The sequence below is a fragment of the Dendrobates tinctorius genome, unplaced genomic scaffold (assembly GCF_039654945.1).
Source record: "Dendrobates tinctorius isolate UK_male_01 unplaced genomic scaffold, ASM3965494v1 ptg000097l, whole genome shotgun sequence".
NCBI classification, from domain to species: domain Eukaryota; kingdom Metazoa; phylum Chordata; class Amphibia; order Anura; family Dendrobatidae; genus Dendrobates; species Dendrobates tinctorius.
The window spans coordinates 4,398,265-4,415,954 of record NW_027361765.1 but is presented as its reverse complement, the minus strand read 5'-3'; positions in this window follow the sequence as shown (position 1 = coordinate 4,415,954).

Here is a 17,690-nt window from a genome sequence, read left to right as displayed (position 1 = left end):
AAATTCACACTTCCCATCAGACCCATATATGCCCCTCTGCTCAGATATTGCAGCCATCTTTAATTAATACCTGTGATGCAGTGGCAAGCAACACTACTGCTATGGGTCCGTGAGTGGGAGGGCAGTTGCCAGTGTCGGCACCGGCCCCCGTCCATCATCTCAAGTTAAATGTATTGTCATCCTGAATGCCATTACAGTTGAAAGAAATCATTAAGGAAGGAGCGTCAGCTGACTATGGAGAGCATTATACTATATGGAGGACTATGGGGGTGAATTATACCGTATGGAGGGCAATGGAGAGTAGATTATACTGTATGGAAAACTATGGGGGTGCATTATGTTATAAGAAGGACTATGGTGGGTGCATTATACTATTTGTAGCACTATTGGGGTGAATTATACCATATGGAGGACTATGGAGGGGTAGATTATATTATATGGAAAACTACAGGAATGCAATATACTATAAGAAGGACTATGTTGGGTACATTATGGGGGATTATTATACTACATGGAGTACTATGGGGGTGCATTAGACTATATGGAGGAATATGAGGGGTGCATTATTGTATACGGAGAACTATGGGAGTGCATTATACTATATGGAGAACTATGGGGGTGCATTATACTATAAAAATGACTACGAGGGGTGCATTATACTACAGTGGCATGTAAAAGTTTAGGCACCCCTGGTCAAAATTACTGTTATTGTGAACAGTTGAGCAAGTTGAAGATAAAATGATCTCTAAAAGGCCTAAAGTTAAAGATGACACATTTGTTTTGTATTTTAGGCTAAAAAGTAATACACATTGTCATTTTTTTCACATTTTAAAAATTACAAAAAGAAAAATGGTCTGATGCTAAAGTTTGGGCACCTTTGGAGATTTGCGTGCTCAGATAACTTTGACCAAGGTTTCAGACCTTAATTAGCCTATAAGGGTTATGGCTTGTTCACCCTCAATGTTAGGAAAGGCCAGCAGATGCAGATTCCACAGGTTTAGAAACACATAGCCTCGTCTAACCTTTTGCGAAAAAACAGCCACCATGGGTTCCTTTAAGCAGCTGCCTAGCACTCTGAAAATGAAAATGGTGGAGGCCCACAAAGCAGGAGAAGGCTATAAGAAGATGGCAAAGCGTTTTCAAGTTGTCCTTACCTCAGTTCAATATGTAATTCAGAAATGGCAGTTTACAGAAACAGTGGAGGTCAAGATAAGGTCTGGAAGGCCAAGCAAAATTTCAGAGAGAGCTGCTTGTAGGATTGCTAGAAAGGCATATCAGAACCCCCACTTGACTGCAAAAGACCTTCAGAAAGATATAGCAGATTGTGGAGTTGTGGTAATTGTTCTACTGTTCAGAGGACACCTTATCAAATATGGCCTTCATGGAAGAGTCATCAGAAGAAAACCTCTCCTGCACCCTCACCATAAAATTCAGCATCAGAGGTATGCAAAAGAACATCTAAACAAGCCCAATGCATTTTAGAAACAAGTCCTGTGAATCGCTGAAGTTAAAATAAAATTCTTTGGTCGCAATGATCAAAGGTATGTGCAGAGAAAAAATTGCATATAATTTCAGGAAAAGAACATCTCTCCAACCATTAAGCATGGGGATGGATCAATCATGCTTTGGAGTTGTGTTGCAGACAATGGCACAGGAAACATTTTATGGGTAGAGCGAAGAATGGATTCAATGAAATTTCAACAAATTCTTGATGCAAACATAACACCATGTGTAAAAAAGCTGAATTTGAATACAGGATGGCTTCTACAAATGGATAATGATCACACACATCAAAATTCACAATAGACTACCTCAAAAGGTGATAGCTAAAGGTTTTTCAATGGACCTCACAGTCCCCCGATTCAATCATCATTGAAAATCTGTGGCTAGGCCTCAAAATAGCTGTGCATGCAAGACGACCCAGGAATCTCACAGAAATGGAAGATTTTTCCAAGGAAGAATGGATTAAAATCCATCAAACAAGAATTGAAAGACTCTTGGCTGGCTACTAAAAGCGTTTACAAGCTGTAATATTTTTAAAAGGAAGTGCTACTAGGTACTAACTATGCAGGGTGCCCAAACTTATGCATTTTCCTATTTTCCTAATTGTAATTTTTAAAATGTAAAAAATGACAATATATAATTTTTTTGGCCTAAAATACAGAGAAAATGTGTCATCTTTAACTTTAGCCCTTTTAGAGATCATTCCATCTTCAACTTGCTTAACTGGTCACAATAACAGTAATTTTGACCAGGGGTGCCCAGACTTTTACATGCCACTGTATATAGAGGACTATGGTGGGAGCATTATGCTATATGAAGGACCAAAACACAAAAAGATTTAAAAATCCTCCAATAACCTAGAAAAAAACACACCAAAAAAACAGGCAAAGATGCTTAACTGTCTAGGTCTCAAGACAGATCCTCTGCATCCTTTGTGTGTGAACAGTGCTGCATACAGATTGTATTTGTTTGCACTGGTGTACCAAACGGCCAATCCCTGATTGTAGGCTGGTTGTCTCATCGGTATTACTGCACCTGTGTAGTCACCATCTTTATTTGGGTCCGCTGCACCCTAATAGTGCATTTGTCTTTAGGCCTAGACAGGTAAGCTTATTTAACTGTCTTTTGGTGTGTTTTTACTATATGGAGGACTATGGGGGTGCATTATAATGTATGGAGGACGAAAGAATTCGTAATAGAAGGAGCGTGGATACCTGGCATGTTATGCTTTCTACAGATTCTATACTGATACTTCCCCTCATATTATTTTTTTTCTTACTAGGGAGAGAATCTGGATCCTGGTTGAAAAACTGAGGAATTTAGCGAGCAATGTGATTGTTTAGTATTAGTCATTTAATATGTCTGTACATATTCCAAAATATATGAATAAAAAACGTTCAAAAAATATTAGGCACCCAAAAGAATTTAAAAAAAATCGATTTTAGCGTGCAAAAGTAGGAAAGCATTAAAAAAATTTGTATTAATTTGATATTGGTTTAATTGCTCTGACCTAAAGAATAAAGCTGTCTTATCACTTATATCGCACGCTGAATTTAATGAAAAAAATAAATAAAAAGCAATTTTTATATGTATCCTATGCTCTATGCTGAGAATGCTGTGAGTTGTAGTTTCACAAAACCTGGAATGTCCATAGTTCCTGCTACTACAAAATGTGTGAAAATTATTATTATTATTATGCATTTATATAGCGCCATTTATTCCATGCCGCTTTACATGTGAAAAGGAGAAATATACACAAGTATAGCAAACATGTGTAAGACAAGGGACACACAAGTACATAAGGAGAGGGGACCCTGCCCGCAAGGGCTCACAGTCTACAGGGATGGGTGAGGATACAGTAGGATAGAGCAGGTCATGCTGTGGTTCCGTAGACCAAGGATCATTGCAGGCTGTAGGCTTGTCGGAACAGATGGGTCTTCAGGTTCTTCTTGAAGGTTTCCGGTGATGGTAAAAGTCTGATGTGTTGCGGCAGGGAGTTCCAGAGTATGGGGGAAGCACGGGAGAAGTCTTGCATGCGGTTGTGGGAAGAAGAGATAAGTGGGGATGTGAAATGTGAAACAATGGGAATGGTTTCTCTCACAGACAATGACTCCTGCTCTTATATGGCATTTGTGTATTGTTAGATGTATCACCAGCAAAGAAACACTCAATGTTCTTGTTTTAAATGTATTTTACTTTTGGGAACTTTCCCTTAATCGCCCGATTCCTCCAGCCTTGATGATGACCAATGTGATCTGCCATATTATTACTACTTGTTATCAATATTAACACCTGTGGAGATATCACTCATGGTCATTTGTGACATCATCAAATACAGGAGGCCATTGTTACCTCACAGCATGATGTCACAATGACTGTGGGTCTATACAAACGGGTGTTCAGGGGGAAAAGGCTCATTTCAGAAGATGAAGACGAGGAGAGCGGAGGATCCAGGATGGAGGATACAGGTAAATAACAAACCTTACAGGGATTTCTTAGTGAGCTTACCCCCAACATGGACCCTCATTGTCTACAGATTGGGGCTGTAAGGTGCTGGATTTCTTCAGTCCTTGCTGGTAGAATCTCTACACTTGGGTGATGAAGGGTCTTTGTGAGGTCACACAGCGGAATGTTGGACACTGAGAGTTCCATGCAGCAAACATGGGGACATCAGAGAGGTCAACACAAAGACGGCACATCCAATGGAGACATTACAGTAGCAACTTAGGTCAGTGGCTGGCACAGATTGTTGGTGGTGTTTCTGTCATTTTAATTTAAGATTATTGGGGCAAAAAAGTCTACCATAATGCCCCTACATGGGAGAGAGGTTGGTGTACATACATTGGGGGAAATATATTTATTTATATACTTTCTATTTATTTATTTTACTATTTATGTTACTTATATATAAAGGCATTTGAAGCAATTTTTTTTTCAAATCATATTTATTACACCATTTTTAATTGCCTACATCAAAACTTAAAATTCGTAGTAAAAGGAACGTGGACATCTGGCACTTTATGCTTTTCTACAGGTTTTATACAGATACTTCCACTCATATGTTTTTTTCTTTCTAGGGAGAGAATCTGGATCCTGGAAGGAAGACTGAAGAATCTAAAGCGATCAATGCGATTGTGTAGTATTAATCATTTAATGTGTCTGTGCATACTGTACATATTTATATGCTTTAGCACTACAGAGTGCAACTTTATTTGTTTTCCAACTGTATAGGGTCCTGATAGGACAGTTATATGTCTGTATATTAAGGGGTAGTGTTTGTAGGGGGGTAGTGTTCTGTTTTTGTACAGGGGAGATGAACGTAGTCAAGCTATGAGCTCCAGATTCCAACCTGACGAGGAAAGGTGAGGCGTGTTACCAGGACAAAGAAGATCTGCAATCCGGAAACGAGTCTCCATATCATTGATCTATACAAATCAGTTAGTTAGTTGTAGTATGGCCATGGTCCAGGGTTCTCGAACTGATCGCCTTTTCCCGGGGTCAAGAAGGAATTTTTTCCCTGTAACACACATTGGCTGAATGTGTGCAGGTTTTTTGCCTTCTTCTGGATCATTGGCTTTAGGTAGGGGTAGAGATTGTAATTAATAAAATATGTTTAAAATCAATGATCTGTGTCCTTATATCTTTATTTCATACTCAGGTATTTGTATATGTTATTTCTCATTTATGATCCATGACTATGAAGGTATACAGAAATACAAGGATGGTAATTATGTGTCTCCTAATGTAATGTCTGTATTTATAATGCACACAATAGAGCCATAGACAAGATATCTGAAGCAGTGAAATTATTATCCTCATTGAAAATAATTGCGGGCTTGACTCAAATATCGAGAATAATGGAAGTCAATGAGAAATTCAAGCATTTTTTGGAAAGTTCCTAACAGGAGAACTTGTGGGGCAGGAAAATCACTGAAAATTGGATAAAAACTGTGCTCAAATGGAATGGGAACACCACGTGAAAGACGCCTGGATGCATCTCTAACTCAAAGATCTCTGCTGGGAGCTAAGTAAATAATTTTAAATGATGTGGGGGTCCTCATCATTTTTTAAAACCAGCCAAGTCAACGCAGACAGCTGAGGGCTCATATTATCACGATGGGAAGGCCATAATAATTTGTCCCTTCCCAGCCTAAAAAAACCCTGCAGCCTCTCCAAGATTGGTATATCACAGTAAATGTGCCAATTCTTGGGCTTTGCCCGTTTCTTCTGGATTGGGGGAAGTTATGGGGGTGTCTTATAAACAACTCTCCATTACTAACCCCTGGGCTTCACCTGACATTACACAGCTTAGATCAACCCCCCAAAAAATTACACCAATTGTCTCCATTACTAACCCCTGGGCTTGAGCTGACATGAACGCCTGAAAATATTACACCAATTGCCACAACAGGGCAATCGGGAAGAGTCGGGTAAAGCGACAGAATTGGAGCATCTCATGTGTTGCACCAATTCTGAAGCAGCTGCGGACTGGTATTTCTAAGTTGGGAAGGGCTCAATATCGATAGACCTTCCCAATCTGATAATATAAGCCTGCGATCGGTCTGCTTTACATTGACTGGTTACCAAAAAAAGGGAGACTTCACATCTTTTAAAAAATACATATTTATGATATTTGTCTGTGATGCATTTTTTAGGTGCATTTTCAGCTGCAAAACATGCGGCGTGGGGACTTGAGCATGGCGATTGAGCACTCACTATACTTGATCAAATTAAATATATGAAGAGATCCATTATGAGAATAAAATATCAAATTTTATTGAAAAAACAAAAAAAATTGTAAAATTACAAAAATGCCCAGCAGGAGGCGCTCAAAACATTCATGCCATTAGTTATTATAGTCACACAGACAAATGTGAATCCTTGCACATAAGTAATTAAAATAGTTTCCAACAAGAGTATAATAACTCTCTAAATGTAGAAAATATTCACACCACAGTATTAAAAAATATATTGAATATAAATCAGGCCCAATATATGTAACTTAATTAAATAACCTCAGTGTCAAAATAACAATATATCGTGACTGAAAAAAAAAATACTGAGTGGAAATGATCTGTGACAACACTACAGGCAACTCACTCTGAATGTAACAGAGACCCACATTAAATTGCACCTGAATGAAGGTAACCCAGTCTGATATATGCTGCAGGTAAAAGTAATCAACTTCAATGTCAGCACGATTAAATAATATCACGGCTGACAAAGTACTAGAGGATTGCTGCATTAATCCACAAAGGTTCAAAATAAAGGTAAAAATGGGTAATACCTATGAAAATGCTGATGCCAGGTCTCTGGTGAATGTGAATGACGCGACCTCCTTCACCCCAACACGTATTTCGCATTAGCTTCTTTCGGGGGCTCCCAAAGTGAGTATTCCACTACTCGCCTCGCTATTCGGTTCTCCCATCTAGCAGTTATCAATCACAGTAATGCCGCACCCTTCTTGGTTGTGGGCGGCATTACTATGATTGGCTGGCCGCCCAGTGTCCTATGAGTCATCAATCATAGCCTGGCACTAAGCCCTGCTGTCGCCATTTTCTGCACATTGCATGCAGAACACAGCTAGTGTAGGGAGAGTGTGAGCAGCTGCTAGGGAGAGTTGTGTTTTTTGATTCAAATCAGCCAGAAATCCTCTGTGAAACCCAAAAGCTCTTTTCAGAGCTGAAAGTAAAAGGTCAGGGACCGAGTAGTGACTGTTTTCCCAGCTTTTGTTTAGGTCACATTTACCCCTGCAGGGCAGATTTTTTGTGCTGCTGCCGTGCTGCATTCACAGCGAATCGCACGCACGGTACTGCACAACTGACACGCAGCCAGCACTGCTGTCTTGTGTGGTGTCTGGGGTGAGTATTCTTGCCGTAAACCTCAGGGCAGTTTTTTGTGCTGCTGCCGTGCTGTATTCACATAATAACAGCAAATAGTACGCACGTACGGTACTGCACAACTGACACGCAGGCAGCACCACTGTCTTGTGTCGTGTCTGGGGTGTGTATTCTTGCCGTAAACCTCAGGGCAGTTTTTTGTGCTGCTGCCATGCTACGCTCACATAATAACAGCAAATAGTACGCACGTACGGTACTGCACAACTAACACGCAGGCAGCACCACTGTCTTGTGTCGTGTCTGGGGTGTGTATTCTTACCTGAAACCTCAGGGCAATTTTTTAGTGGCAGCACCGCTGTCTTGTGTGGTTCCTGGGGTGTGTAATCTCACCTTAAACCTCAGGGCAATTTTTTTCTGCTGCTGCGGTGCTGTTTGTAAAACACAAAGCAGTACTAACTAACTGCTCATTGTTCCCCAATATCTGCATCTGAACATCTGCAACTATGGCAGAAAAATCCAAATTTCCTAAAAAGGCTATTGTGAAGGGACAGGGACGTGGACGTGGGGTCGTTGGTGCCCAACAAGGCACAGAGTCTGGGAGATTGAAGAAGGTTGATGCATCTAGTTTCCTGGTGAAATTTCCCGGTCTGGACCAAAAAAGGACCTGGAAGTCAGAAGAACAAGAGCAGATACTGTCTTGGATGTCTGACAAGGCCTCCACGAAATGTTCTAGCAGCACCCAATCGTCCATGACAAAACAGTCTACTGTCCATACAGATAACGCTGGGTCATCCTATTCTCAACCTGTATCGTCTGCTTAAGATGGCCAAATATTTGTAACCCCACGTCCAGAAGAAAGCCACTTTCATCCACGTGATATACCGGGTGAAGAGGTAGAGGCTGATGGTGATGGCACACAGTTGCCATCTGTCCAGTCGCCAATATCAACACGGAAGGAGGATGACATGGACGACGAGGTGGTCGATGATGAGACCACCGATCCGACCTGGGCCGTTGGCACACATAGCCAGCACAGCAGCACAGAGCATGAAGGTGGATACGTAGTACTACCAACAAAGGCACCAAGGGCTACTGGTTTGAGCAGAGTGCAAAGTGTGTCAACTGTTGCCAAGAGCAATCCCTCTGTGCCCCAAGTCAAGGCAAGGGTGCGTTCAGCCGCTGTCTGGAAATTTTTTTCCGATAGTCCTTATGAACCAAATGTTGTCATCTGTAGCATCTGCCATAGGAAGCTGAGCAGAGGCCAGGGCAAAGGTAGCCAAAGCACCACCACTATGCGGAAACACATGGCAGTCAAGCACCCTAGTCGGTGGGCTGAACAACAGGGTACCAAATCAGTGTCTACGACTGCTGGTCAAACCACTGCCATGTCGCCTGTGATACGTCCTTTCCAATCTGCTGGGCAGGAAGCAGGTGATCATCATACCTCTTGCTCACAAGCTGCGGTTGCACAGACACAGGCCACAACAAGCTCATCCACTTGTTTGTCCCAGGAAAGCGTCCAATTGTCCGTGCCCCAGATGTATGAAAGGAGGCGTAAATACCATGCTACGCACCCACAAACACAAATACTGAACGCGCACATTGCCAAGTTTCTAGCTGTGGAGATGTTGCCGTTTAGGCTTGTGGGGACACAGTCTTTCCATGACCTTTGGGCTGTGGCTGCCTCACAATACTTGGTTCCCAGCCAGCACTATTTTTCCCGCTGTGCTGTCCCCGCGTTACACCAGCACGTCTTAAACAATCCAAAGCTTGCTCTCACTAACGCCGTAACCGGGAAGGTCCATCTTACAACAGACACTATAGGGAAAAGTCGGAGGCCGACTGAAACACGAAACCCAATGCAGGTCAATGGGGAAGCAAAGTCAGCAGTAAATGGAGGACAGTAAACACACCTACAGTGCCCATTTCAATGCCAAAAACATCAATTCTTATTACTGAAGCTTGTCAACCTTAATTTACTTCATAATAATAGTTACGCATTGAAAACTGGGGCTTATTTGGCTAAAATTGTGGGGGGTAGGGCTGGCTCCAGGATTTTGTTTCCCCTTGGCCAAAGAGTGTCAGTGCGCCCCTTTAACACATACCACAACTTATGATGTTCGGCACAGAAATATAGGTATATTAGAATGACAAATACTTCACTGCTTACATGACGTGACTGATCTTTTTTAAATTGTACAATAGCTCAAAAAAAGGACAGTATTTTACTCCATACAGTATTATGGCCACCACATTGTGCGCCCTACAGAATAATGAGCCCCATATATTTCTCCATACAGAATAATTGGCACATATAATGCTCCATACAGTATATGATGAGCTCCACATAATGCTCCAGTATATGATGGGCCTCATGAATGATGCTCCAGTGTATGATGGACCCTAATAATGCTCCATATATAATGGGCCTCATTTCTAATGCTCCAGTGTATAATGGGCCCCGTAAATGCTGCTCCAGTGTCAGATGTCCCCCATTTGGAATGCTCCAGTATATGATGGGCCCCATTTTTAATTAATCCAGGCATGGTATGTGAAAAGAGCTCCATGAAGTAATCTGAAGTGTGTGCTGCCGCATCCTTCACTTTTGGTGTGGGTGAGGGACACAAGGAAAGGGGTTGCTCCTGACCAGAAGCCTGCACTTATGACTCAGTGCTTGCTTTTTGTAAAACTTCAGAAGAGGAGGCAATAGAGCAGGAGTATGTTTCAGCAATGTAAGCCAAAAACAGTTCCTGATGCTCCGGCTTTAAAAGCACCACTGTATGCTCCGGATGTAGTGGAAGGTGAAACCGTCAGGGTATAGAAATAAATAATGTGTGTAATATACAATATCAAGAAACACACAAAATAAAATAATCAAACAATGGCCTTTATTAGGGTATAAAACAGCAGGATGTACACTAAGAATAATTATAAAGGCACCCCAAATGTAGACATGGTATTATAAATCCATAATGGGCTATATAGTAAAGCTTCCCTAATAACCATGCTGTACTGGCTCAATGAGTAATGACAAAATACCACAAGGGATAAACAATACCTGATGGGCCAGCTAATGGTGCCTGGATGAACGCGCCCCGACGCGCATTTCGGAGTTACTCTCCTTCGTATTTTTTCATTGTGTGGCACTTTATATTTGTTTTTATCACTCATTAGTATTCACGTTCACTTTTAGAGCCATACCACCATTGGTTTTTACTTGAAGCTGGCATTTGTTGCCACACATTGCACTATTTTTGTGTTTTTCGGGTTATTGCATGTATATATAATTTTTTACCTGTCCGTATAATTTGACCGTAATACTAAATATCAAACAAAGGTACTGTATAACAAGATACAAGCTGTATCGAAATTGGTATCTATGATTCACCGTATATATAGAAGGCGTAAACCACACACGTTCACTCACTATGGATGATATCGTAATACTAAATTTGAAACAAAGGTACTGTATCAGCACATAGCAGGTGTATCCAGTCTAGATGTAATTATAAACTTCCATCTATATTTCCCGCATCAGACACAGGCACACACAGGCTCACTATGTATTACATCAGAATTTAAAAAGTGGAAAATGGGAAAGGTAGTCGAAGCGTACAACAGTATACAATGATGTGGCACTTTTAAATCTTCGTATATATTTCAATCTCAGTAAGCCAGTCCAGACTTTCCGCTACTGGAAACTACATGGATACAAGTACAGACAGAAAGTCGAGTGTTAGCAGAAATTTGGGAATTACTCATTGTGGGAAGACCTCCCGGTAGAAGTTGCAGAGTTGATGCAGACCTTCAATTACTGTATCTGTGGAGACAGCGAAAATGGTTCTTTGTGAAGAAAGGATTGCTTTATCGCAGTAGCGTTGATCACATCACCTTTACTCGTCTCCATCAAATTGTCATCACAGTTAGAGATGTAGACATGGTCCTCACTGCCTATCATGATGTGTCTGGTCATTTTGAAGTGCAAAAGACAGAAGCCACAGGCTGTAGGTGATTCTATTGGATTGGCATGAGAGGAGACATTGAAAAATGGTGGCAGGAATGTCACACGTCTGTGACTATCACAACTGTGAAAGGTGATCATAAATCACCACTGCATCCGCTTGTAAGTTGATATCCATTACAAATGGTAGCCATTGATCATCTGAAGGTAGAGGCCAGCAGAACAGGCCACAGCTACATCTTAACCATCCTCGATCAATACCCCAAATTTCTAGTGGCCATCCCTGTGAAGGATTTAACTGCCCAGATTACACAGCGTTGGAGTTGGGAGAGGTAAGTATTGCAACTTGCAAGTACTGTGGCCATGACCAAGCAGGGGGGGCACACTCATGGTCAACGGTACTGACACAGGGCCCGTTATAGTACGCTGGTGTGTCTGACGGCGGGTGGGCCCCCCCACCATCAAAGACACTGTCTTGTACTATGAGGGGCCCTGTGCCAGAGCCGTCGGCCATCAGTCGGCCCATTCACCTGTTCAGATCAATGGCACTTGCCCGGGTGCGCCAGATGTTGACCCCAGCCCTTAGGGGGTGGGCGGCCCAGTTAGGGAGGTTTAAAAACTGGCATATGTTGATGTGCTGGCTGGACATACAGCTGCTGAAAAGGGCGTTATTGGGCAAGTCCAAGGCAGAGGAGGACAAAACCGAGGCAGTTTTCTGGCAACCTATGTGTCATCAGGGGAAGGTGGGACAAAATCCTTTGAAACCCATGCATGGTTCATTTTAATCAAGGTTAGATCATCAACATTTTGGGTTGACAGACGGGTCCTTTTTTCTGTCAGGATTGATCCAGCAGCACTGAAGACTCTTTCAGAAAACAGACTAGCAGCAGGGCAAGTGAGCTCCTTTAAGGTATATTGTGCCAATTCAGGCCAGGTGTCCAGTTTAGAGGACCAATAGTCAAAGGGGAATGACCTGTGAGGGAGAACATCGATATGGGAGAAGTAGTTTGTAACCATAGTTGACAACTGCTGTCTCCTGTCACTTTTAGTCGATGCAGTATTAGCAGTTGTGTGAGCGGTACTTGAGAAATCATTCCACAACATGGTCATTAAACCCCTGTCTCCAACGCCACTTCGGCTGTGTGCACCACGAACACCTCTTCCATTGTGCCCACTATGGCTCGTGGGAGAACCAGCACCGCTGCTGTGTGCTGGGAAAGCCTCAAACAAATGGTTTACCAGAGTTGCTTGTTTGTTAGCCAATATTATCTCTAGGTTCTCCTGTGGCATGATGTTGTGCAATTTGCCTTTGTAGCGTGGAGCGAGGATGCTGGCCAGCCAGTATCCATCAACCCTCATCATTTTGGCAATGCGGGGGTCCCTTTTTAGGATCCGCAAGGCATAATAGCACATGTGGGCCAATATTCCAGGTGTCAATGCTACACTGCTACTGCTAGGTGGAGGAGCACTTTCTGGCAAATCCACATCCCTACAGTCACGCACAAACACTGTACCTGACTTTGGCATGCCCACATTTTCTCTTGCCCCCTAAGAAGCATCCTTCTGCCCAAAATAATCATCCCCCTCATCCTCCTCCTCCTCTTCCTCTTGTCACGATCCAGGTTGTATCTGACAGATTAAATGCACAAAGTAACCTTTTTTTTTCCTTTGGCTGTGTGCCAAAGGTGGGTTTGCCCCCGGTGGCCATTATGGTCATTGCACTGTGGTGATTTCACTTGTAGTTTTCCCCCAGGTGGCCATTAGGGTCATTATACTTTGGTTACCTTAGCTTGTGCACGTGATTATGTAACAAGTGTGATTTCTCTATTAAAGAGTATCAGGTGTGTTAATCACTGTCAGTGATAGTTCCTCATTAGCAAGCAAGCCTGGGTAAAGAAGGGAGCTGAAGGAGAGTCACGGGCAGCCCAGTCAGAGTGCTGGAGTAGCAGCTATGGCGTCTGCAAGTAGGGCTGGCATGGATTGGTGGAGTCTCAGCTATGGTGTCTGCAAGGAGGGCTGGCATTGCTTGGTGGAGTGCCAGCTATGGTGTAGAGCTGCACTCAGGATGCTGGACTCGGTTGTGGAAAGCTGGACTCAAAATGTTGAACTCTTTGGCAGAAAAGCTAGACTCATTGGCTGGACTCTGTTTCTGGACAGCTGCACGCAGGTGTGGACTGTGTTTGCTCCAAGGCTGCACTATGGTGCTGAGAAGAGTCCAGGACAACTCAGTCAGAGTCCTGGAGTGGCAGCTATGGTGTCAGCGAGGAGTTCGTGGAAAGCATGGTGGAGTGGCAGCTATGGTGTCAGTGAAGAATTCTTGCAAAGCTTGGTGGAGTGGCAGATATGGTGTAGAGCTGCGCTCAGTTGCTGGACTCTTTTGCTGAAGCTGCACTCAGGTGCTGAGCCTGGTTGCTGGACAGCTGCACTCAGGTGCTGGACTCCGTTGCTGGACAGTGCACCCATATGTTGGACTCGGTGGAGGAAAAGATGCACGCAGGTGGTGGGCTCTGTTGCTGGGACCGTATGCAACAGAGCAAAGCTAAGTGGTGTTCCCCTGTTTTGTCACTTTTCCTTATGTGTGTTTAGTGCAGTGGTGGGATTAGTTTCCGCACCGACCAATTCCCTAGCGAGGATTTAGGTGCAGGGCGAGTCAGGGTTTTTAGGCTACTGACCGGCGCCCAGTGCGTAACCGGCCTGGGGAACGTTAGGAGTGTAGAGACACTGACTCAGGGGAGTACAGGAGGTCTCCACTTCAACGTTCCCTATCGCAGGGCCACCATTGTTATTGTTACCCAGGTTTTCCCTATTCCTTTGTCTTTTTGTATTAGTTACTGGCCTGTGAGCCGCATCACATAGGACAATTACACGTGCAGCGTCCTGTTGTATCAGTTACCGACCTGCTTGCCGTGTTACTCAGGATGGGGCACGTGACACCTCTTCTGCCTCCACCTCGTCCAGGACAGTTCCCTGACCAGACAATGACTGACTGTCATCAAGGCTTCCCTCCTCCTCCTCCGTTACAGACGCCTGATCCTTAAAGTGCGTCAAATTTTGCATGAGCAGATGCATAAGTGGGATGCTCATGCTTAAGATAGCATCGTCTGTGCTTACCAGCTGTGTGCATTCCTCAAAACACTGATGGACTTTACAGTGGTCTTTCATCTTTGACCACTGCACGCCCGACAATTCCATGTATTCCCTCAAACTGCCTGCCCGTGTATCCTCCCACAAATGCATTACAGCCTGCCTCTGTTAGCCCAGCCTCTCAACCATGTGCAGGGTGGAGTTCCACCTTGTTGCAACGTCTATGATTAGGCGGTGCTTGGGGAGGTAGAGCAATCGCTGCAGCTTCTGCATACGAGTGGAGTGGACGTTTGAGCGACAGATGTGCGAGCACAGTCTTCGCACCTTGTGTAGCAGGGATGTTAACTCTGGATAATTATTAAGGAATCACTGCACCACCAGGTTCAAAGTGTGAGCCAGGCAAGGAACAGTATGTGTGTGAGTTTTGCTCGGGCTATGGCTGCCACAAAATTACGGCCATTATCACTGACGACCTTGCCTGCCTCAAGATGTAGCCTGCCTAGACATGACTCAGTTTGTCGCTGCAAGTAGTCGGCCAGTAACTCCGCGGTGTGTCTGTTATCGCCCAAAGACATCATCTTTATCACAGCCTGCTGATGCGTGCAACGCTACCAGCTGTGGATGGAGTGCTCATGTGACTGAGCTCTGCAGACAAGCTTTCGCTGATGGAGGAGGAGGAGGGTCGAAAGCCTACAGCCAACTGTTTCCTATACCGTGGGCTAGGCAGCACTGCTCCACCACCGCTGTTCCTTGTTGAGCCTGGATCCACCACATTAATCCAGTGCGCAGTGATGGACACATAATGGCCCTGGCCATGCCTACTGTTCCATGCATCCGTTGTGAGGTGCACCTTTCCACTCACTGACTGTTTTAGTGCATGGAAAATGCGGTCTTTCACATGCCGGTGGAGGGCAGGGATGGCTTTTCGAGAAAGGAAGTGCCGACTGGGTAGGTCACAGCGTGGGACAGCGTAGGCCATGAGCTCGTGGAAAGCTTCGCTTTCAACCTAACGGTAGGGCATCATCTCTATTGATATTAGTTTGGCAAAGTAGGCATTCAAACACAGTGTACGCGAATGAGAGGATGAGTACTTTCTTGTCCTACTCAGAGTGTCTGGTAGGGAGAGCTGGACTGGAGAGCTGCATATGGGGGAAGTAGCATTGGACCGGATGGAGTGAGAGGGGGTTGGTAATGGTATTGTTGGTGATGGCCTAGATTCAGTGCTGTGTTGCAAAACCATTGTGATTCCCTGAGTGCTTTGGCCTTGCGACAACACATCCACATTTAGCGCTGGTGGTGTGCTTAACGGTGCCGGTGGTCTTACAGTGGGGGAAGCGATGGAGCATTGCTGGCTACCTTCAGTTGGAGCAGGTGCACATGTGCTACCTGAGGTTTTGTAGTCAGTCCACGCTTGCAAGTGCATGTTGATTAAGTGTCTAAGCATGCAACTGGTTTTCAAATTTCTGAGTTGTTTACCTCGGCTAAAGTTCCTTCCGCACTTCTTACAGGTAACCTTTGCCTCATCAGTAGGATTTTGAACAAAGAAGTGCCACACTGCACTCTTCCTACTATGGTATACATTTTCTGGCCTTGCACGCTGTGCTAAGTTGACCGTCTGGCCAAGCCCTGCAACTTTTAGTTTTTGGTCCACATTTTTGGACAGCTACAGGCCTGCCAGAAAACCGCTGCTGTGATGTCAATGCCTGCTGCGGATCCTTCTCCTTATCTGAACTATTGCCAGCACCACCCTCCTCCCCCAATGGTTGCCAATCCAGGTAAAGAACTGGGTCATCCATCACCTCCTCTTCAAAGTCATCTGCATCTTCCTCTTTAACTTCCTCTGTGTCACCATATAAGGTGGTATAGTATGCGGGAAGGGGTACCTTAGTTTCATCAGGGTCAGATTCTGGCTCAATAGACTGCAAGGGCAATGCAGTGCTCTGGGTCAATGTAACAGCAGAATCATCTAGCAGTGACTGTGCATCAGTGCACTCCATGTCAGATTAATCTTGGACTGGGGAATTCAGGATTTGACTGGATAGCCCAGGCATGGTATGTGAAAACAGCTCCATAGAGTAATCTGAAGTGTGGACTGCCGCATCCTTAACTTTTGGTGGAGGTGAAGGACACAAGGAATGGTGTTTTTCCTGACCAGAACCCTGCTTTGACGACTCCGTGCTTGCAGGTTTCGAGCGTTCAGGAGAGAGCTGGCGGCTGTTTCGGCAATGTACGCCAAAACCTATTCCTGATGCTCCGGCTTTAAAGGCGGTTTTCCTACTCCAAGAAAAATCAACCGTACAGGCCTTCTTGGGCAAGACGATGACGCAGGCTCAACACCACCTGCCTTAGCTGCTATTGTGCTTTTGCCAGAACCAGCCGATGCACCATCACTATAAGTACCAACTGCGCTCCCCTGCCCACGTTCGCGGCCTCATCCACCATACTTCCTCATGTTTGGGAAAATGTACCAAAAATACCAGCAGAGAGATGGTACTGCATGAGGAGCGTCCACCTGTGTAAGGTAAATTAAAAAAGACTAAATCTACGTAAATATTTTGTTAGTCACAGACGCTCTCATAGTATGTATTTGACCGTAATCCAAGAAGCAGATATACGGAACTGTATCAGAAGTGTACAGCTGTATACGTTTTTTGTGTAACTGACAATCTCCGTATATGTATTTACGGAGTGTCATACACACACGCTGACTCTATATAGATGTGACTGTAATGTGAACGGCAGATAAACAATACTGTTTGAGAATCGGACAGCTCTATACGGTGTGCATGGAAAATTGTCAATCTCCGTCTATTTTTATACGGTGTGACACACGCTGTCTCTGTCTAGTTTTGACCGTCATTAAACAGCAGATATACGAAACTGTTTGAAAAGCGGCAGCTGTCTAAGATGTAGGTCTGGAAAAATGGAAAATCTCCTCGGCTTGTTTTTCCAGAGTCACACACAGATAGCTTCTATTTGTCTGTGACACAAGGCGGAACACGGTAGAGTGTGAGGAGCGTACACTGTCATACGGTGTCTGTATAGAAAATTGTCAATCTCCGTCTATTTGTATACGGACTGACACATGCTGTCTCTGTCTAGTTTTGACCTTTATCAAACAGCAGATATACGAAACTGTTTGAAAAACGGACAGCTCTATAAGGTGTAGGTCTGGAAAAATGGAAAAACTCCTCGGCTTGTTTTTCCAGAGTCACACTCAGATAGGTTGTCTGCAACAAAGGATGTAACCTGGTGGCGACTTTAAAGTTCGGGAAGCTGGTACACGTGCCATGCATGGCTCA